Source organism: Dermochelys coriacea, chromosome 3 (genome assembly GCF_009764565.3).
Source record: "Dermochelys coriacea isolate rDerCor1 chromosome 3, rDerCor1.pri.v4, whole genome shotgun sequence".
Lineage (NCBI taxonomy): Eukaryota > Metazoa > Chordata > Testudines > Dermochelyidae > Dermochelys > Dermochelys coriacea.
The window spans coordinates 77,613,232-77,631,215 of NC_050070.1; the positions used below are offsets into that span (position 1 = coordinate 77,613,232).

Here is a 17,984-nt window from a genome sequence, read left to right on the forward strand (position 1 = left end):
ACCAACCTGTTCACTTTAATGTCTTCCCTATGCTCCTTTTTTCTCCCTTTTGCTGCCCCCTCTTCTACAGAATAAATGTATATTACAATAGCAATAACATTCAAATATATAAATTATTAATGTACATAATTATGCACTTTGAAGGATGTTCATGATTGTATTTGGGTCAAGAATGACAACTTCCATTTACTGGATAAGAATTTACTATTAACAGTAAAGATTTCAAATACAAGGATATTTGCTGGGAAATCTACCGGCATTTGTGCAAAACTTCCAATATGATCATTTGCCCTTTATCTCAGACCATGTTAAAAACAAGTTGTTTCAGACGTGACAAAGTTCCTCCTCTACCTTGGTGGGTCTTACGCTTATTGGTGGATTTGCTCCCCTTGGAGATTCACAGAAGCCCTAAGTATTTTCATGAACCCACAGTCAGGTCAACTTCTCCTGTGTCTGACCATGAATTGGGAGGTTTGGGGGAACCCGGGCCTGCCCTCTACTCCGGGTTCCAGCCCAGGGCCCTGTGGAATCCAGCTGTCTAGAGTACCTCCTGGAAGAGCTACAACTCCCTGGCCACCATGGCCATCTCCCAACACCTTCTTTATCCTCACCATAGGACCTTCCTCCTGGTGTCTGATAATGCTTCTACTCCTCAGTCCTCCAATAGTATGCGTTCTCACTCTCAGCTCCTAGCTCCTCACATGTGCACCACAAACTGAAGTGAGCTCCTTTTTAAACCCAGCTGCCCTGATTAGCCTGCCTTAATTGATTTAGCAGCTTCTTGATTGGCTGCAGGTGTTCTAATTAGCTTGTCTGTCTTAATTGTTTCCAGAAGGTTCCTGATTGTTCTGGAACCTTCCCTGTTACCTTACCCAAGGAAAAGGGACCTACTTAACCTGGGGCTAATATATCTGCCTTCTATCACTCTCCTGTAGCCATCTGGCCCAACCCTGGTGTCACAGAGTAATTTTTCCTTTCCTATAATTATCTTTCCTATACATTCAATAATAAGGGACTTTTAATTAGCAATAATGCAAAAGAGAAAAAGCACTATGAAAATGCTTTTTCCCTTAATCAAATATAAGTGGAATGACAATTTTTGTACCTTTAGAGACAATAGGGATGTCTCAAAAGATACAAAATGGCCAACAATGACTTCTAATAGTTATTCAACTGTTTAATTTAAAATACAAACAAAAGTCCCACTAGAAGATTATGTAGTTTGCTACGTAATTTTAAATATTTGTTTACGGGCATCTCTCCAGGACTCTCACAATAGCATCTGGGAGTATGTCTACACTGCATCTGGGAGCGACCCTCTCATCCCAGGTATACAGAGTCAGGCTAGCAGGGCTTGAGCTAGCGCATTAAGAGTACTAGTGTGGATGCTGCAGAGACCGGGGCTAGCCACCTGATCTGAGACCCAGGAGGCTGCGTGGGCTTGAGAGTTTGAGCTTCAACGTCCACACTGCTATTTTTAGTATGTTAGCTCGAGTCCAGCTAGTGTGAGTCTGTCTACTTAGGCTGGGAGACTCATTCCCAGCTGAAGTATAGATACGCTGTGTTCCTGAGTATCTATAATTAGCCATTAATGTTAAGTCCATGCATCTTTAATTAGTTACCATTTTTTTTAATTTATGCCAGAAAAATGTGGGTTCAGTCAGAGCAAGTTGGTACTAAAACAAGCTTAAAATCTCTCTCAAATTCCTTCAGGACATCACTACACTGCAATGCCACCCCAAAATATAGTGGGATCCCATTCTCTGGAATACAAGTATCCAACTTTTTCCTCAGTTATCCAGGAACTCCTCTTAGAACACAGGGCTGTTGTTGGCTAGCTGTTCCTCGTGTCCTGCCCTGCAAACCGTACTCCTGGGATAGAGTCCTGCAACATTGTTTTTTCTAAGTTAGTTTCACAATACGATTACTTTGGAATGTCACATTGTAATTATAACTAAGGAGGGCTGCTGTTATCCCATAGGTTGAACAGGGGTGGAGTGAAGGGGAAGAACAAACATTACATTAAGAGCCCTAATCATTCTACTTATTCACAAAACCACAATACAAGCTATATATTAATCTGCACTCTAGAGAAAGTTATATATTCAAGTCATCTTGCTAATGGGAAAATAGTGAACCTACAGTACAGTACAACTCATAACTGGGAGACTATAAGCCTAAATGTTACTAAAAAATCTTGAGACCAACATGGCTATACCACCACTGCATACAAGAAAATTAGTAATTTGCATTCCTGCAGGATTTGCTACCTGACCATAGCAAACATTTATTATGCAACCTTAAATTGCAATTTAATTGCCGTATTCACAATTAAGACCACCAATTAATTAAACATTTACTCGATGAGTGCTCACAAATTATTGTTTGGTTGGGTTAAAATCTCTCTGAAAATAAGGTACTATTTCTAATAACCTCTCAAATGTAAATTCTAAGCACGCTTATTTCAGTCAAACATGAAATAAATTAACATTAATGCATGATTATATTTTTACATAGATATAATTACTGAACTAGCCTGTAAATATTGTGATTTCTATAAATGATTCTTAAGGACTTTCACTGTGATGCAGCTGTGGAATCAGAATACACTTTATATCTATCATCTACAAAATAAATTGGAATTATGTACAGACATTTATCTGTAGTCTTATTTAAGGTAAAGTTATTCTTTTTCCATAAATAATCATATTAAATGCTAAAGAAAAAAATACACTAATTGTGGAAAAAAGCAAACTAACTTAGAGAATGTAACCTATAAACTACTTTAATATTATTTCTTAATTTAAGTCTATGAGAGATGACCACACACAACAGGTCAGAAAATGTTAAATAAATCTGGTGAAGAGCCAGAAAAAGCAAATACTAACAGAACATGTTTCCTCTCCACTCCCTCTCCACTCCATTCAAGTAAGCCATCTTTCTTCAGAGGAATATTCACTCAGCAGGCACAGATGTTATTCTGCAATTTTTACAGCTAAATCAAGGGTAATTGGACTTGTGAGTACCTTTAAATTGTACTCTGGGAAAAGGGTCTAGCTTAATGCATAATTTGCATTAACTATAAAGACTGCTTTTTTTATCCTTTAAAATTTATAGTGCTTTTTTTGTATGTGAGGAAGTACAAAACAGTTATACAGTAGTTTTATAGACATATGTGGACTTCTTTGCACAGAACATTTTAAGTTATTTTATGAGAGACCATTAAATCTTGCAAAAGTAAAAAAATAATCAGTAACCCACACCAGGGAATCTACAGTGCTACAACTATTTTTTAACTAAGCTATCAATAAAAGAAATGAGACATTCTTCAAAAGGGGACTCTCATTAGTTTTCTTAATAGTATGCCTTCTATGCAGACAAACAGCTTTCTTTGGCATCAAAATATTTGTGTTATATTTGGTGCTTTAAATAAGTTGCTTGATCTCATTAACTATATGCCTATGAGCAACATCATTTCATAAGACTAGTTATTCAAGCCTCAGTCTATTACCATTTTATACAAGAATTCTAAATCTTTTTAGATCATCTTCTTTTGAGAAATTCAGGAACTACTTATTAACTTCTCCTACTGTAGCTTTGTATTTAATATTTAAAAAAGCTAACATTTCCAGCCTTGATCTTAAATTAGAAAATATAAAAATCACAGCTGTATTTTCCCCCACACCCTCTCCACTATCACTGGTGTTGGCTAGAATTTTTAATATATTTCATAAAGTTTCTTCTGCAAACACAAAACAGACCCAAAATTAAGGAACTTCTCCACATGCAGGATGGTGTCTAAATTAATTTGTATTGTTCATCATTTATTGCTACACAGTAGTCAACACCATATGCAATTTAACTAGAGAAGACAAAAATCTAAAACTGGAAAGACAAGTATAAATACCAATGTTGAACAACATGATTAACAATAGTTGACAGAATTGTTGAGTTTTCTTGAAACCCAAAAGCTTTAGTGTTTTCCATCTAGATTTAAAATAAATATAATACTGAAGCGACTTATTAAACTGTAATTGAATTGATTAGCATTACATCATCCTTCACTGATTTATGAAGCAATATGGACAGCACTGTAGTGAGGTGCATAACTTTATTTTATTCTAGTTGCCCTAAGTAATGCATGCCTGAATCACAAATCTGACCGCGCAGATTTTCACAAAATGCAGAAATGTAAAATATATCCTTCCATATGCATATATTTCTTGTGTCATTCTTTAGAATACAATTGGTTTAAAATAATGTGCAACTTGTTTAATTTCCAATGACAGAGAGAACTACTGGCCACTAAATTGCAGATTATTTCACATGAAAGCTATAGACATACATTTATAAAGCATAAATGTCATTTCCTGAAACAAAGCAAGTGGCAAGTAAGGCATTCCCAATGTCTGAGCAAAATAGTTTAGTATGGGCTATTCTTTTAACAATCACTCTATATACATAAAAGGAATATATTAAGGAAGCTACCAGCAGAAACTTTTAAATATATACTGTAGTATTACAGGTGTAATATTGGGATGATGGTATTTATGTTTAGGTATATGGTTAAGGGTAATTTTTCTATTATTTCCTAGTAAACAAAGTAATGAAAGTCGCTGAGACAGACCTAATGCTAAAAACTCAACAGCCATTTACTGAAAATACTAAAAAGCAATAAGGTTATAAAAATTTTAATATTATACTAGAAACCATAACATGATAAAGATTTCTTTTTTAAATGTTCTTCCCTTGAGACAGTTCAACCCATTTTTTTGGTGTGGATGTTTTTTTATATATGTATGTTTGTTTGCATTTCCCAATTATATTCACCTTGGGCAACATAGCTAGGAAATATATGTAAAGAAGTGTAAAGAAAACAACAACAATAGATTGCCCAGGGCATGTTTCACATAGGAATACTTGATCAAGAAAGTAGCAAGAGCAGCAAAGCAGTGATGCATTTATCATCAGTACAGCTTCAATATAAAGCAGGGGTGGCCAGACTCAGAAGGAACCAGAATTTACCAATGTACATTACCAAAGAGCCACAGTAATAAGTCAGCAGCCCCTCATCAATCCCCCACCCGCTACTCCCACCCACCAGCAGCCCTGCCCGATCAGCGCCTCCCTCTCCCTCCCCCACCTCCTGGTCAGCTGTTTTGCAGTTTTTGTGACATAAGTAAAATCTGAAAATAGGGAAGGAAAGTCCTTTCAGGATTGAGAGAATCTCCAAAGATAACCAAAAATATAATTCTAACCCTAGCATTAAGGATTTGAAGTATAAGCCATTATGCAATCATAGAACACCATGTCATATTCAAATTGCAGATTTACTAAGCTAATACCAATATATTTTTACTTTCTTAGAATTAAAAAAGTCCTTCATTACATACTATAATTTTTTCAAACGAAATGCACCCCACTGTAGTTTGGTCAAACTAGGTTTCTTCCTAAAAATCATACAATGAATATTAGTTTTCATTCAAATGCAAGCTGTCCCAGTTTTTATTGAAAGAAATCTTTTCTAAGTATTTTTTTTCCTTAAGTAAAGTTGATTCTCCAAGATATTTCTACAGTTGGCAGAATACTAAAAAAAAAGTTGTGTGAATATTAATTTGAATTTCAACACAAATTCAACACTCTTTCATGGTGTGCATTCCATTTTTATTTGCTTTCTGCAAATATCCTAACATGAATTTATTAACAGGAGTATTCACTAAAAATGAATTTTAAAGAAATATTGCAGAATATGAATAGAAAAATGCCTATATTCTCACCAGACACTGGATTCTAACAGTTAAGTTCATTAAATATTCAAAATAAACTCTTTGCAAGCAAGTTAAATATAATAAATTGTTTCAAGAAATTTTGCAGGTTTTTTTTTTTATAGAAAATGAATTTGAGAAAATTACAATCTGTTTACATTTGTCACTAAGAATAGAAGGCAAGAATCATTAAAACATGCATTATAAAATTATTCACTGATTTTCAATAAATACCTTATCTTGTACATCTTGGATTTCCCATTTGAAGGATTAAGAAAGCTCTTTGTTTCACCTGCAGGTGACACTGTTGGGCTTATCCACACAACCAAAAAGCCACAAGCAGTAAATATTTCCTCTCAATATATTCAACTGCAGTCTGGATCGATCATGTATCCCAAACACAATTATTTTCTTTATATTTGTACATTAGTTCTTTAAAGTTCTACGGTAATATCCAGCCTCCGCAGAGACAGTGACTAATATAAAGGCTTCAAGTTTAGATGTATTAAAAACTGAATTTATTCAGATAAATTTTAAAATAAATGAAAAAAGGTGCCCACTGTAGAAAAATATATATTTCAGAGCAACAGTTATTCACCCAAACTGAACTTATGCATAGTTTGATTTTAGTGTTGAAATAAAATACATGACAGAGATTATAGACATTTATTAATAAAAATTAGATTGAGAATTCATTTTCAGAAAGGTTTAGAAAAACTTTCAGGAAACTAGAATAGTCAGGTGTGAACAAATTTACTTCCAATAAACAAGAATGCACAACAAAGTATGCAATTAAAAATAATCCTATATAATTTAACTATAGAAATTGAATGGAAGAAGTTTGTTGCTGTACAAAATTACTATAATTTTACTTGGCATCATTTCAACTGAATTTTTCTTCAGAAATGAAGCAATAAATTAACTCTCTAGTCCCCTTCCTGGGCAAATTGAGAAAATCCAGACAAAGATTTGAATAGCTCAAACACAGAATGTTAAATACCAATTTTAATAGTGTATTTTCTCAGACTATGGATATCTATTATTAAAGCAAAGTAGATAACTTGTGTACTGTATATGAATGTTCCATGAAGTCTTAGGCAAAACAGCACATACTGTAATATTAATAAACCATGACCTCACTGTTTGAAAGAGAAATCAATTCACATATGAAATTCAAACATATGTTTAGTAGCAGTTATCATACAAGGGAGCTACTTGTACTGGATTTGATTCATGCTTTTATAAGATTAGAGATTAATACAGGCCACAAAAAGTATCCCCAATTCCTAGTGTGGGGACTAATGCTTCTGATTCAAATTATTGCCTTTTGACCTCGCATCAGTACAGTAAAAGCTGTTTTATTCAGCACTTCACCAACCGGAAAGCTCTATAAACTGGCATTTCTGATCTTCACTGAAATTCTGGTTTAGAGTCTGGTTGGCGTAGAGCCAGCAGGGGGTTGGGGCGTGGAAGGGGGTGCAGGGCTGGGGCTCAAGCTCAGGGAAGGAGTTTGGTTGTGGGAGGGGACTCAGGGAAGCAGGCTGGGGCATGGCAGGGGGGCCGGATCTGGGGGGTGCTCACCTCGCTTGGCTCCCTCTAGGCAGCAACCTGTCCCAGCTGCTCCTAGGCGGAGGTGCAGCAGGCTCCTAATATCTGATCTCAAGAGCGACCAAGCGGTTGTCTTATCTTTTTATAGAAAAGATGCTTTAATAAGTAAGGTGGCAAAGGAATTTGATACAGAGTCTGTAGATTTTTAAGTCTTACCTGTCTCAAAAGATAGTCTAGATGGGGTGCTTTTCTAATGCATAGTTCTGCCCTAAAGGCAGAATGAAGAATGAACAGGGAAATAAGTTTTTGTTCTGTGGAGTGTAAATCCACCTGATACAAAGCAAAATCCATAAGAAAATGACACAGCATGAGATGGGGAAGACTTAAGGCAACAGAAACGATATGGTATAAAGAGATTTTGATCTTCCTAAAGACAGCTATACATTTTAGAAAGTATCTCACAGCTGTGACCACCACATCAATCTTTTGAAACATTGTGTCTCATATGAAAGAAAAGTTTTTAGTACTTCATTTAAAGGGAGGAAAAAAATCTGGTTTTAAATAGATCATATCTTTTAACATTCAGAATAAAGGAAGTTTTCTTTCAGCATGATTATGCCACGAAGAAATGTTGTGGGAGAAGAAAAAATTTCTTACTACTTTTATTAGCATTAGACTGTGATACCCTTTGGTAAAGTCACATCTCCCAGTCCAAATGTTGATCAAAAGAGGATATTCTGCTTATGGAACTCTGTGGCTGTGCAGTGCATTCACGTTAGTCACGATGGAAGAAATATTAGAAGTGTTACCTGGCTTTAACTCTTCTTTTCAAATGCAAAGCTGTGGAAGGGTAGCCATTGTGTGGTTCTCATCTGTGCCCCAAGAACCATTTTCTGGTAGTCTGCAGAGACCTGGTGCAACAGCTCATGATTGTCTTCCTAGCTTCAGCTGCTTCTACAGATGCCTAAAGTTTTCCTTGTAGAGAGCCCAGTAATTGTAAAGCATGGGAAATAAGGAAGAGGAGCCTGTCTAAATGTCTCCTTTAGAGGATGCTGTAACATAAGGAGGAAACAAGGGGAAAAGGGAGTCACTCTGAGGGTATGTCTACACTGTAATTAAATGCCCATGGCTAACCTGTGTCAGCTGACTCAAGCTCATGGGGTTTGGGCTGTGGCACTGTAAAAATGTGTCAGACGCTAGGGAGTGAGGATGGGACTTCTACACCGTAATTTTACAGCCCCGCTGCCCAAGCTTGAGTCAATTCACAAAGGCCAGAAGCAGCTGTTGAATTGAAGGATAGACATACCCTTAGAGTCTGGTGTCAGCAGCAAGTCTAGTGCTTTCAACAAACTCAGACTTACCAGCTGAAAGATAAAGGAGTCACCATCAAGAAATGAATGTCCACTGGAGAAGGGGAACACCAGACTCAGACACTACAGAGATGAGGGCTAAATAAATACCTATCAGGCAGCAAAAGTAGGGAAGAAATGGATTAGTCAGCAATGGAGCATACAGAGAACGGAAGTGTACAACCCAACGTATTAAAGAGCCAACAGAACAACAAAAGACATCTTACCTAATATATTTTCAATGTATACAACTGCTGTAGTTGCCAAAAGGATAGGGTACAAAGCTTCCACCAACCATGATAGTCAGTGAGAGAACCTGGACAACACAGATCCTGAATACAATTTGATAAATACATTATTTTGATTCTCTCCTTTCTATTCCTAACAAAGAAACCCTGAGAAAAGAATTGTGTATCAAGTATTCTCATACATAGAATCATATCAGAAATGGAAATTCATTAGCAAGGAAATGACTGATCTAAAGTTTTTTTAAAAATCTGAGTTCTATAATATGGATGTTTCCCTACTGGCCAACAGGAAGCGGAATTTCAGACTCACTGACCTCACCTAGGACACCAACTAAACGGGGCTACTTAATACTGTGGTAATACAGCAACTCTGAAAACCTGTGCACTCCTCCTCATTGTTGCTGCTTGATTCCTGCAAAGGAAACCTCCGCATGCTTCATGCTATTACCAAAGCTCTGAGATGATCTACAAAAGGATGGAGCTGATCTACAAAAGGCAAGCAAACCTTTTCTCAGAATAAAAGCATCTTTCTCCAAACTATTATTTTTGTACTGTATCTAAATTAGTATATATTGGAAGCAGTGCACTATACAAGCCCTCCACCCTGCCCCCAAATAATCCACATCACTTGCATAATTCTTCTAGAATAATCATACATTTTGAGTACCGTAGCTTAGTACATCTTTCTGACATTAAGGAAAATAATGTATTACTAATGCACACTATTGTTTTCAAACCTCTAGAAGTTACTTAAAAACAAGTTAGTCAAGCAAGCAGAGACACTAGTCCTCAATCCAAACTGTTTAAGTAGTTACAGAGTTGAGCAGGTCCAGAAGTAGATCAATAATGGGTATCCATGTGTTGAATAGCTTAGTAACAATTCTGTCATTAATTTTTGCCACCTCGGAAGTTTAATAATTTTTTTTAAAAGCTATACTTCAAATTCAAATAATTCCTGAAGTCTGGATATTTTTTTAAATTTATTTATTTATTTTTTAAAAGAAACCCATTATTTGTGGGTTGAAACTAAGCATGAAGAATCTGAATGCAATGGTTAATGTTTTTAGAAATTTATATGAAAAAAATAATCAAAGTGCAATTTCCATTTCAACTACTATAGAGTCACTACCTCATCAATATACCACACACACACAAACTTTTAGTAGTAAGTCCATTCATGTAGTTAGTAGCATGGGTGTTCAACACAGTACACTGCCATCATAACTCATTGCAGAAACAAATGTGCTGTCTCCATTTTCCATCTCCTACACAGAGAAAAATACAATAGGTTTCAAATTTACACTAAACCTGTTTTATTAAGATCATGAGAATTGTACGTAATATGTAAAACACTGCAGATCTCAGACAAAAGAGACTGACACTACAGACTTATAGCTCTCTCTGTTACTTCAAGTAGTTTTGGAGCTGATTAATTTTATGTAGCAGGTGAGAAATTAAGAAAAAGGCATTATTCCATTGTATTAGAATCAGATTTCAAAGGGGAATAAAGCCTTCATGACTCAATATTAGAGTCCATCAGCTGACAAAACCCATCAGGGTAATCATCCATATTTCTCAAAGATCCTGATGCCATTTGCCATCCTCAATACCACTCACCCTATCAGCTCTGACGCTCTTATAGTCTCTGCTTCACTTCTCACTTCTGCTTTGTCATCACAAGTACAATTAATCAACTAATCTTTAAGATGTCACTCTATTCAGTCCTCTAAGCTATTTTCTCTCCTCAAGAAAAATCATCTCTGCACCAATAACCAGACAATTACCTTTGCCCCTAAAAACCAAAACTTGCATAAATTCTGTTTTGATTTTTCAAAAGTGGCATTTTGAAAAACAAATTGTTTATTTCAGTATTGTATTACCTATGCTCTTCCGAGGAGGCGATCAATGTTCTTCTCTTTTCTAATTTTCAAGAAGAATCTCCCTTCCATTTCAAACTACACAATATTGACCTTTGTGGCATACATTGACAGTCACAATTGTTCTCATATATAGTTTTAAATGGCAATTATCCAAGTCATTTGTGTGTGTTTTGGCTATTTTACAGTTGCACAACAAAAAATATTTCTTTCCATAAAAACTTTAAAATAAAAGTGCTAGACCAAAAATGTCTTAAAAACTAACCTCAACATAAACCTAATATTTACCTACTCATCATTTCTACTATTTTGAGAAAAATAAAGCGGTATACACTGTACGTAAGCATTGCAATGACACAGCTGCATCTGTTCTGAGGATAGTACATTTCAGTTTACACCAGTCAGAGGAAAAAAAAGAAAACGCTTTTCTTTAAAATGATATGTATTGAGATTTTCAAGCTCCACACTGCTCAAAGTTAAACAAATTTTGTTTACAAAAATTCATATAGCCAAGATGGCAAACTGTATGCTGCAGTTTCAAACTACCGAAGTCAAAGTTTCAGTGAAAGTGATAACTTTAACTAACCAGTGCTGTTATAGCATCCATATTATAATTGCTCTGGAGCACAGCACATAAAAAAAAGATTCTTGAATGACGTAATGTAAGTCCTTGACACTTTACCTTACTGTTTCAGAGTAGCAACCGTGTTAGTCTGTATTCGCAAAAAGAAAAGGAGTACCGGTGGCACCTTAGAGACTAACACATTTATTAGAGCATAAGCTTTCGTGAGCTACAGCTCACTTCATCGGATGCATTTGGTGGAAAAAACAGAGGAGAGATTTATATACACACACACAGAGAACATGAAACAATTACAGTGTGTATGATAAACCCATTGTTTCATGTTCTCTGTGTGTGTGTATATATAAATCTCTCCTCTGTTTTTTCCACCAAATGCATCCGATGAAGTGAGCTGTAGCTCACGAAAGCTTATGCTCTAATAAATTTGTTAGTCTCTAAGGTGCCACCGGTACTCCTTTTCTTTTTACCTTACTGTGTTAGTCACAAGGAAAGCTTCTTACACACAGGGCTACAAAAAATGGTTTGGCAGAGTATGCTCAGAAACTACATGACTTTTATATTGTAGAATGCTTGGGGGGTTGGTTTGTTTGTTTTATTTTATAACAGCCAGTTGCAAAGCAGAAAAAGTTTTAAAATCCTTTAATGTGTCCTACCCTTGCATTTCCTGATGATCAGCTCTGTTCAAGCAATAAAACCACTGAGGATAATATCCCCACAAAGGAAAATTTACAATATAACTCTAGGAAATTTAAGAAATCAGCTCAAAGTATCATCATCATTTAGTTTTGGCAAGCAAGCAGAGAACAAACATGATAGTCAGTTGTCTGTGTGCTAGTCAACAATGAAAATGATTAAAATTACATCTTTTTCAGCAGGCTGCACTGAAACAAAATATGCAGGAGCATAAAACCAAAGAATTTCCCTATAACACAGGCTGCTGCAAAACAAAAAAACATTTAAGTTGATTGTATTGAAATTTCTTGGGGGAATTTTTCAGAGTAAGGGATCCTTAAAATGATTTGTATATCAAGCATGAAAATATTTATGACATTCAATGTTGCCCTGTTAAATTTGCCAATACACTCCATAAAAAAAGGCATTTTTATATTGGGGGGGAGGGAAGAGAGGGAATGATGTCGTTGCTGTTCTACTCCTGGGATGGGACAGCACAAGGAAAGAACTGACTCCCAGGCAAGAATTAATCTGCTATTGGATCCATGCCAATAGTGAATTATTGCCACCTCTATGCCAGCAAGGCTCTGATGGTTAGCACATTGGGAGGTTTACCCACTCACCACTCTGTCCCTTCACTGTCTACCCATGCAAGAAGAGCCTATCAGTCACTATGGAGGCTGTGATCTGCAGCCCCCCCCCCCCCCATCGGGTATGTGACAATTCTCTCCTTAAGCAATTAGTCCTACAATGAAACACATAAAGCTGTTAGTTTTTAAGTACTGAGACGTTACAAGTGTTGGACACTAAAGAGAACTGTAAAACAGATCATTTAAAATAAAAAAATCTTGTCTTTTGATCAACAAAAGAAGCTTATAAGAGGCAATAAAAACATCATACATTAAAAACATTAAAAAAATTAAGGTTGCAAAGTCAAGCACTCAAAGTTAGAAAATGGAAGAATTATGCAACATAAATTTGTCCCCCTTGTGTATATGCGTTATGATATTCATAAATTCCAAGGCCAGAAGGAACCCTTGTGATCATTTAGTCAGATCTCCTGTATATAACATAGGCCACCAACTCGTACCCCACATTGTGCTTTATCTGCTAGGATGCTGATCCATAAATATTCAAGATCATTTTCTTCTGAATTATAATTGACTTGGAAATTGGTAATACCTTTTTCTTTTGACAGAGTGCCACTTCCCCTTCCTAAATAGGTTATAACCATTGATTTTAATATTCCAAATATGATAATCAACCCACCAGGTTTCAATAATACCAACTAAATTGAATTTATGTGAGCAATTTAAGTGAGCAATTCCAATTCTTCTTGTTGGTTACCCACTCTCCTAGCATTGGTGTACAGGAAATAAAAGAATTTCTTGTGCTCATGTCCTTTGGTTCCTTGATTAATTTTGTCTCAGCATCTTGATTTTGTGCTGAGTGCTCATATCTTCCCTCTTTTTACCCTCCCTTTCTGCTATTAGTTTAACACCTTCCTAATAATATGTGATCATGGAATTAAAGAATCCCTCCCCCCCACCACAGGAACACAGCATGTGCAAACTGACATTTTATAAAGGTACAGCAAAAGGCTCATTCCTGACAAAAGGGCAACCCACACTGACAAACTGAGTCCCTGCTTCAAAGTATGCTCAATGAAACAGAGGTCAGATTTTTTTTTTTAATCAACAAAAATATATTTTTCCATAATTAGTCCTAGAAAATGGCTGAACTACTTTTGCTGAAACTAAACTAAAACTAAACTAGATTAAGACAAGCCTTCTGTATTGCATAAAAAACGTTACCCCTAACTGTTAACGTTTGCAAAAAGAAAAGTAGGACTTGTGGCACCTTAGAGACTAACAAATTTATTTGAGCATAAGCTTTCGTGAGCTACAGCTCACTTCATCGGATGCATTCAGTGGAAAATACAGTGGGGAGATTTATCTCCACAGAGAACACGAAACAATGGGTTTACCATACACACTGTAAGGGGAGTGATCAGGTAAGGTGACATTCTGGTCAACTGCTGGAAATGGCCCACCTTGATCATCACTACAAAAGGTCCTCCCCCCCTCCCCTGCTGGTAATAGCTTACCTTACCTGATCACTCTCCTTACAGAGTGTATGGTAACACCCATTGTTTCATGTTCTCTGTATATATAAATCTCCCCATTGTATTTTCCACTGAATGCATCCGATGAAGTGAGCTGTAGCTCAGGAAAGCTTATGCTCAAATAAATTTGTTAGTCTCTAAGATGCCACAAGTCCTCCTTTTCTTTTTTGCCGATACAGACTAACAAGGCTGCTACTCTGAAACCTGTTACTGTTTGGTACACTTATAAGCAACTGAAACACTGCTTGCTCAGTGACATCAAGGTATTTAAATTCCCTCTTTTCTGACCATTTTCACATCACTTGCACACTTTTAAAGGAAAGATTACTGACATTTATAGATGTAGAAGGGTGAAGTGGAAGGTCAAGGTAAATATCATTCCAAATTCCCACACCACAGAACAGGGGATCGGCAACTTTTGGCACACGGCCCGTCAGGGAAAGCAGCTGGCAGGCCAGGATGGTTTGTTTACCTGCCATGTCCGCAGGTTCAGCCGATCACAGCTCCCACTGGCCGTGGTTCACCGCTCCAGGCCAATGAGGGCTGTGGGAAGTGGTAGCCAGCACACTCCTCGGCCCGCGCCACTTCCTGTATCCCTCATTGGCCAGGGACAGCGAACCGCAGCCAGTGGGAGCTGCGATCAGCAGAACCTGTGGACACAGCAGGTAAACAAACCATCCTGGCCCACCAACAGCTTTCCCTGACAGGCTGCATGCCAAAGGATGATGATCCCTGCCATAGAATTAAAAAAAACACCACAAAGAAACATTGGTGATTTAGGTCCTTGGAAAATATGAAATCTCCAGGAGCCATGATTTCCCACCAGTAGCAACAACACAAATCCAACTGCACCAGTATCTTATCCTTTTGAGGAGGTGAAACCCCATTTCTTGGGATTAAAATGAAATTGGGAAACATGGGTATGAGAACTCTATGATTTAAAGCACAGAAGTCCATATGCGGAGCTAACACACACTTTTTACAGGTCTTAATGAAATTTAAGAGTGTTCTAATTTCTCAGATTAAATGTGAATAAAAAGTAATGGCATACAAGAGGCTAAGTAGCCAAACAGCTCCTTAGTTTTGAGAGACCTTGCTATCTTATCTCATCTAAGACAATATTTTGGGGAAACTCTCCTATAAATCCAGGCCACAGATGGACATTGGTCAATCACCATCAGATTGGTTAAATCCTAAACTAGGATGCAAGGTTTAAGATTTCTGCTGTCACTTTATCCCCGCTTTCTCTCCTTCCTATCCTTATCGTCTTCTGTCTAAACGATTTCAAGCTTGGCCAGATTCTGTATTAGTTGAACTGCATGATCTTACCAACATAAACACAGGCAACCTTCCCCCAGCATGAAGCAGTACCTGTGCTGGAAGGACACTAGACAATACCCACCAGATTTCAACCTAGAAAGTGCAAGCACCATGGGTTCAAGCAGCTGAATTGAATCTGTGCTAGTCTGAACTATGTGTCTCATATCATGCCTACAGCACTTGAATGAAGCAAGAATGAGCCATGCAGAAGCTTTCCTCTCCTTTTATTATTTCATTCTCCCTCTTGTATATGTTTCAGAGTAGCAGCCGTGTTAGTCTGTATTCGCACAAAAGAAAAGGAGGACTTGTGGCACCTTAGAGACTAAAATTTATTTGAGCATAAGCTTTCGTGAGCTACAGCTAACTTCACTGGATGCATTCAGTGGAAAATACAGTGGGGAGATTTATATACATAGAGAACATGAAACAATGGATGTTACCATACACATTGTAACCAGAGTGATCACTTAAGGTGAGCTATTACCAGCAGGAGAGCGGGGGGAGGAAGGGGACCTTTTGTAGTGATAATCGAGGTGGGCCATTTCCAGCAGTTAACAAGAATATCAGAGGAACAGTGGGGGGTGGGGTGGGAGGGAGAAATACCATGGGGAAATAGTTTTACTTTGTGTAATGACCCATCCACTCCCAGTCTCTATTCAAGCTTAAGTTAATTGTATCCAGTTTGCAAATTAATTCCAGTTCAGCAGTCTCTCATTGGAGTCCGTTTTTGAAGTTTTTTTGTTGAAGTATTGCCACTTTTAGGTAATCGAGTGACCAGAGAGATTGAAGTGTTCAGACTCCAATGAGAGACTGCTGAACTGGAATTAATTTGCGTGTCTAAGGAGGAAGAAATGTCTTAACAATAACGAAGTTGAAATCCAATAGCAAAATGACTTCTTCCAAGGGAAACTTTTGCTACTAGTAAAAGACATTCTAAACAAAAAGTGGAAATTTCTCAAAATTATTTCATTCTACTTTTGAGCCCCAAATGTTTTACTTTTCTGTTTTGTTTTTGTTGTGTTTAAAATAAATTCTATTAAGTATAGCTGTGATAACCAAGCAAAAGTTCCTTTCCTCACAACTCTCAAACTACAATTAACACTTTAATTCAGCGCCATAAAAAGATGACACCAACAACTCAGACTGATAAACCATTCTCTAACAAGCCTTTTTCTGCAACCACCACCACCACCACCACCACCACCACCACATCTATCAGCATACATAAATACAAGGCAAAGACAGCAGAGGCATGTGCATTTTTGTGAATACACTAGTTGCACCTACCTTGGCAAATGTGGCCTTCACTCTCAAAATAGCAAAATGACTTGTTGGTTCTTGAAAAGTAAAGAAATTCCATGTTTCTAGTGTGTGAACATGAAGTCATCTTAAATGTGTTTTCCTGTTATTACAATGTCATAGATCTCCCTACTTATCTTTAAACAGTCAGCTCCTTTGCATATACAGCAATAAAACATCCGTAATAAAAGCACAATTCAGCATAAATGCAATTAAAGTGGAACCCACACATGTATCAAATCATATTATTCAATGCTATCTCCCTCTAGGCATGAATATGCTTGGGGGCCAGAAAGCTATTTCTGTGGTTCTCTAAAGGTTACAGCTGTCTACCACAGGCTAAGACATCATGCTAACAGAGCCATCTGTTTATAATACAAAATGCCAGCATACGCCAGCGTCACAAAAACATGTTATATCTCCTAGCCTAGTGATTTACAAACAAATCTGTACTAGTTCAAACCCATTTGTGTTCTCCATGGTCCAGGGGCTTTCAAAGATATTTGTAATTGTTTACTGTAAGACATTGGGCAGAACTATAAAAGGACAGTTCTCTTTGGGGGTTTTTCATAAACCGTGTTCAAAGCTGTAGCATACCTTCTTGTCGATTACATAAAACAAAAGCATTTTGAGGCTACTGTAAAGCCCAAATGAACAGCACCCCATGATAGCTTATATCCCAATACCATCATTACGTATATATTCTGTAATATAAACATTAAGCAGCATGTACACGTTAAAAAAATCCTACTACACTGCCATTTCCCCCTGGAGAGAGGATGAGGAAATAACAAATCACATGTAGCAGATGTTAGTTATGTCACTTAATGCACTACTGGTAAGCACTCAGATACTATGTGATAAAGAAACCTGTAAAGAATAGAATAGACTCAAAGCCACACTCAGTCAACTGTACACAAGAAAGGAACTTGTACTCCATAGCAATCTGGACTTACATTCTGTAGCAAGGTCCCTAAATTCTGCACTCTGGAGAAGCAAAATGGAAAAACTGCAAAGCTCTATTTCAACTAAAACCCCTGATTTTTAAAATTGAAATAATTACAAAAATGAGGAATAGAAACAGCACAGTAGTTTGTTATTATTTATTTTTCAGTCATCATAGTCAGTTTCCAATGTGGCAAAGATTTCTGCATTGACAATACACAACTGCATTGTAGAAGTTATACTGGGGAGCAGG

The 17,984-nt window shown here is 36.9% G+C and overlaps 1 protein-coding gene and 1 long non-coding RNA gene across 3 annotated transcripts in view; both read right to left on the reverse strand.

Moving 5' to 3' along the window:
- Positions 1–17,984, reverse strand: part of ASCC3 (activating signal cointegrator 1 complex subunit 3) — a 472,978-nt gene that overhangs the window by 342,251 nt on the left and 112,743 nt on the right. The gene's annotated exons all lie outside the window — the stretch shown is intronic.
- LOC122459300 lies at positions 9,528–12,881 on the reverse strand. Its single transcript, XR_006279890.1, has 2 exons — positions 11,838–12,881; positions 9,528–11,469 (listed from the first exon to the last, which is right to left on the reverse strand). It is a non-coding gene; the product is annotated as an uncharacterized LOC122459300 (long non-coding RNA).